Source organism: Oryzias melastigma, linkage group LG10 (assembly GCF_002922805.2).
Source record: "Oryzias melastigma strain HK-1 linkage group LG10, ASM292280v2, whole genome shotgun sequence".
Classification (NCBI taxonomy): Eukaryota; Metazoa; Chordata; class Actinopteri; order Beloniformes; family Adrianichthyidae; genus Oryzias; species Oryzias melastigma.
This window is the reverse complement of record NC_050521.1, coordinates 224,611-230,610: the sequence shown is the minus strand read 5'-3', so window position 1 is coordinate 230,610 and position 6,000 is coordinate 224,611.

Here is a 6,000-nt window from a genome sequence, read left to right as displayed (position 1 = left end):
CATTTCTGGATTTTCCATTGTAAGGACAAACTTTCTAACGTTGTAGACCAGGGGTCAGCAACCTTTAACAGTAAAAGAGCCATTTGGGCTCGTTTTCTGCTGACCAAAACATAGAAGGAGCCGCATAGTCTTACTTTAGCCTTTAAGAAATTTGGATTTGCATTTATTGCCTTCTATTTTTAATACAAAATATGAGTTTTGTTTATGTCTAGAGGTAGTGTTAAGCAAACTAGATGTCTTCAGGTCAACAGGGATGTAAAATCCTACATAGTTTATCATTTATTTGCACCTCAGCCTTCAATTTATAAATCTAACTTATCTAAATTAAATAAATGCTATCAGGGCAAGTCTTACTTTTAAAAAAAAGTGCTATTTTCTTTTTCTTTTATTTATTTGTTTTTTGTTCTTTTTCCCTCTTTGTCCTCATCAGTCTAATTCTGCTGGGTTTTGTTATTTTAGTTTGGGGTTGGATCTTGGTAGTCTTAGTTTGTGGGTTTTGTTTATTTGTTTTCTTTAGGTAGTTTTGGTTAGGGGGAGCTGCTGACTCTGACGGTCGACATGTCTGGGTCAGCAGTCGCCATGACTTATTTTATTTTTGATCAAGGAGCCACCATGGAGACATAAAAGAGACACATGTGGATCTGGAGCTGCAGGTTACAGACCTCTGGGTTAGACACATCTGTTCACTTTGTCACAATACTTTTACACGTTCTCAAATTGCATTTGTTTGTTTGTTTATTTATTATCGCTGTTTCTGCTTAACAGATTGTTGACTTTGAGGGATTTGGTTCCACTTTATTTTGTTGAATACATGAATTGCCTTTTTTTTGCAACAAGTCCTGGTACAGTACAACAAAATTGCTCACTATGCACTCAAACTTTAGCATTTAAAAGTTGTTTAGATTTTCACTGCAAGTTTTTTAAAGGGAAAGTGAATTTGCATTTGACTGAATGATTATTTCTCTCAAGTAATAATCCACCTCAAGTTGTATCAGAGAGCTTCTTCCACAGATGCTGATGAATAATTGAATTACTTAAAGACCCATTCTGAGGAAAACTGTGTTTTGTTTCATTTTTTTTTAACATGTTCTTGTGGCATTTTCTAATGATAAAGGAAATATATAAAGCAAATTAAGCTCAACATTTTATTTCTGACAATTTCTTCATTCAAATCAGAAGATGAAAAAGATGCTATAGAAGATCCGCTGGGCAGGCTACAAGCTTCCTGCTCAGCTCCGTTCTGATACATCCACTTACAAACAGATCCATGAACGTCTTATTTTTCCTCCTCTAAACTGGAATAGCTGGGATAGCTCTGATATTGACCACTATTTTTGTTTAACTGATGAGGGAGATTGTGTAAACAAAAAACTCTCAGTTATGTCAACAGTCTCACCCACAACTTTCAAATTAGCTACTGCTGCTCTGCAGAAACTATGTCCTTGGAAAACAAACAGGACTTTCATTGTGCTCAGTCTAAGGACATATTCACACTGCAAAAAATGATTTGTTCTGTTGAGTCTTAAACTTTGAGTTTGGTCTAATGGAGATTTCTGCTCCGGACAAAAACGTATAAAAAAAAATAATAATAAAATAAAATGAAAAAAAAAACACGTCTCTAAATATCTCTTCAGTCATTGGCCAGTAGTTACGGAGGCAGTTCAAAACAGAAAAGATGGATGCCAGGATTGTTCACTTATTCGCTGTCTGTTGTGCGATTGAGTTTGACACCCCTGCCATAGAGCTTCTCTATTCATATACCATTGCATTATATGTGGACTAAAGTTCTGTGAGCGGATTTTACAATATTCATATTTTCTAAAATCAGTTGTCATGTTGAGGCTCTTTCTCACATGTTATAGGATGTTTGTTGACATGTTTAGACTCATCAATGGGAGTACACCCTTTACTCTGACTTTAATTGATTGCCATTCTTTTGCTTATAACTTGGTGTTTGTTTCACAGCAGTCATACAAATATTTTTGATTGTTTTGGGGTCCTTACTTCTCAGGAAGACAATGTGTGGTTCACTCACCTGTTGTCGTGACATTTGTGAAGTTTCTGCCATTTTCTGACACTCTGAAATTAACACTGTTTATTTATGATTGATGATCCTTATTACAGCCTTCTGATATGCTGGTGATGGGGATGGACAAAGAGAGCCTGTGTGTTATTCTCGTAGGATGGATAAATGAAATACTTGCTCAGATCCGTGGGCTCTTGTAAAGGAGGTCTTGGCAGACAGGAGTGGGACTCTGGGATATTTCTGCTTTTGTTTTCCCATCAAATGTCATCACTTCTTTTGGTTTTTCTTCATACTTTATTTAATCGACAGTTACTGGGTATAATACCTCACTTCTGCAAGCCTCAGATGGGGTTTGTTTCTAAATGACTGTGACTGACATTAACTTGGAGGTCCAGCACCAACATTTCATTTTTCAGTATAAAACTACTGTTACATATGTACATGTCTGAAACTGTTTGTGTGATTATATATTTGAAACATCAAGAACTAAATTGCATTTAAGGAAATATTTGTCCATGCAGCAAATGCATAAAAGAAATCATGAAAAAAAAGTAAAAACTTGAAACAAGTAGTTTTATTGATGTGTACAATACACTATTCTTAATAAAAACAAGTATACTGGAACAATTTATTGCTCACAAGTCACAATACTGATAATAAATATACATTGATCCCCATTATGTGGCCTTCAGGTGTGCTAGGCTGCTCCCTTACCTGTAAACCCAAAGACACTGATGTTGAGGAGGATGAGCTCATTGGATCAGGCTAGAGACCAACAGATAAGTGCTTCTTCCACATGTTGAGCGAGAGTCCTTCAGAGGCGGATAGAGGAAGTCCTGCTGGACGTGGTGTCCTGTCCGCTCTGCAGCAAGAAGCTGGACGGTGGTGGAGTTTCCTCCTCGCTGCTCTAACAACAATCAGAGCCGAGCAGGCAGGAAACAGGAAGCGCCTGAGACAATACGGCGGCGAGGCTCCGGACCACCACTGCATTCTTTGGCAACAACGGAGGAAACGGTCCCTCAGAACGTTTTCCCCGCGAGGGCAGGAAGAGCGCTCAACCTTCATCACAAGCTCTGAACCAAAAGACTCTGAACACACTACAGGCTAATGACAGCGCCACCATGTGGCCCAATCCCCTCACCTGCTCTTGCAATCATGAGTTTTGTTTAGGGACTGATCTGGGTCAGGCCTACAGGCAAACAGAGAGATGATCAGACTCCCACTCAGCTGCAAGTCCGGTTATTCTAGTTTCTGTTTTTCTTGTCTCAACAGAGAAATCTAATTTTTACAAGATTCACAGCTGAGACACTTCTTTCTGTATGACCCTTTATGAGAGGAAGAACGCCCACATGGACCCCAGGATCTACAAGGAGGTTAAAGGTCATAGCTCCTCCTCAAACTTCTGTCAGTATATTTCAGAATGAATCATGAATCTGAAACATTTCGAATTAATAATGTGCAGAATGGGGTTGAAGGTGGGGTAGTGGTTAACACTCATCTCACAGAGAGGTCCTGGTTCTAATCCCAACTGGAACCTTTCTGTACAAAATTGCATTTTCCCTCATGCAGGTGTGGGTTTTTCAGGCACTCCAGCTGCATCCTAAAGTCCAAAAACATGCTTTACAAGTGAAGTGGTTTCTCTGAAATTGTTTTTAGGTGTGCATGCGAGTGCATGTGGCTCTGCAGCAGACTGGTAGCCCGCCGTTACTCAATAGTAGCCAGATTGGCTCCAACAATCCTGTGACCCTGAAAGGGATTAAGACGTTTCTGAAAATTGATTGTGCAAAATTTCTTTCTGAGATATTTTTCCAAGTAAACAATTCCAGTAAATATTTTCTCAATTGCATGAAAAATAGGGCTGCCACGATTAGTTGACTAATCGACGACTAATTTCATAGTTGATTATTAGTTACTCTAAATTATATGGAGTTAGAGAGTATAAAAGTTGAAAACTACAATGGCATTCTGCTAGCTTTTTGGACCATTTTGATATTATGTTTTTTTCTTAGGTTATTTATGAGTTTAGCTAATATTTCAACTGCATCCTTGCCATTTTGGCTAATTAAGGATTTTTTTATAAGCTTTTTAGGCTATTTTGGAGTTTAGCTAGTATTTCAGCTACACGCTAGCTGTTTTGGCTAATTTTTTTATTTATTTGACATTTAACTAATATTTCAGCTGGCTATCAGCTTCAGCGTTTTCAGCTTTAGTGTTTTTAGTTATCCATTTCAGCATCTTCAGCGGCCAAATTCAGCTTACAACATTCACACTAGAGTTATCACAGTAAGGCTATAAATCTAGTTTTTAGTTAGTTTAAAGCTAATGATGGTTAATATGTGTGCTTTACATCGCGCATGACCCGATTAGGTGAACAATCGGAAAAAAATAATCGGTAATTAGTGGACTATTAAAATAATCGTTTTAGCAGCACTGTATGACACTCTTTAGTAATGGAAGAGAGTCTGACTTCAACCTAAAGCTGGATGTCATAAGATTTTCTTTTCATTTAATTCGGATTTGCAGTACAGGTTTATCCTACTCAATTCACTATCAAAGCATTTTCAAAGTCCCATTTGAAAAGTTCTGAAAAGATTATTGAAAAGCACTTTTGATTCAGATTAATCCAGTCCACATTTAGACACCACATCACTGAAACTGCACTTCTGAAAGTGATGACATCCATACAAACACTGACTACCAATGGTTCTATTTGACCTGAACGCAACCTTTGCCGTCATGAGAAACCTCTTGACAGGCTGGAAAAGTGGGTTGACTTATCAGGTACAGTCTCCTGCTGGGTCAGATCTTATCTGGATGAGATCAATAGATTGTGCCGTTTCCATGGTGATTGTAGACCTGAGAGTTTCCACGTCATACGGAGTGTCTCAGAGCTCCGTTTTTGGACCTCTGCTGTTCTATCTGTACCTGTGGCCTCTGTCTGGATCAGATCCCGTACCTTGATAATGTTTCGTATCGCAGATGACACTCTGCTCCATGCAGGCCCGTCACCTAATCAATGTGGTCCATCAGACATTCTCTGCCGTTAAGAGAAACTAAAATCCTGGATGTTGTTAAACGTCTTCCTTTGGTTTAGCATCGACAGGTAGAAGTCATTATTTTTGGAAATTAAAGGAAACTGAAGAGCTGTTTGTGGGGAATTTTTTTTTTTTTTTAAATTGGTGAAATGGACTGAGACTTAAGTCTCAGTGCTCACATTAAAATCACTTTTTACTTTAAGGAAATGTTCATTTATAGCCTTAATATATACATTTACTTTTTAAATAAGGATTTAAGTAATATATATTAAATATGTGAAAGCATTGGTCTTTACTAATGTGGAGACTATTATTCATGGGATCCACTTTGAATAAAGATTACATTAATATATAGCTATTACAAATAATAATAAAAAAAGAGACAAAACAAGCTCAGGGAAATTCCTGAGCTAAAAGAGATACTATATTTTCTAGAGTTTAAGTCGCAAGAGAAAAAGAAGAAGTAGAAAACCATATACAAGTTGATCTGGGGTATAAGCGACACTTTTAGGAGAATATCAAACGTGGACGTTTCAGAACAAATCTGCCAAGAATACTAATCTTTTGATCTGTATAAGAAAAACATCAAAGTTTAAGAGGAAAACGGTCAGATTCTCTTCCATGTTTGTTTTGGACAGCACTTCTTCTGCTGCTGTCAGTAGCAAAAGCTTCAGATGCAGCGCCCTCATGTGGTTGTTAGCAGAAACAAGCGCTAAAACACAACCAGTGTTTACTGGGAAGATAAACATATAAGCCTATTGATGTCTTAAAAAATAAAACACAAATAAGTGGCTCCTGAGTATAAGTTGCACCCCTGGCTAAACTAAGAATAAAAATCTGCAACTTATAATCTGGAAAATACGGTAAATCAGTTCTTTACTACAATGATACTTAAACTGATATTTTGGGATTTTAGTCTTTGCTTTCACAGCTGGAGAG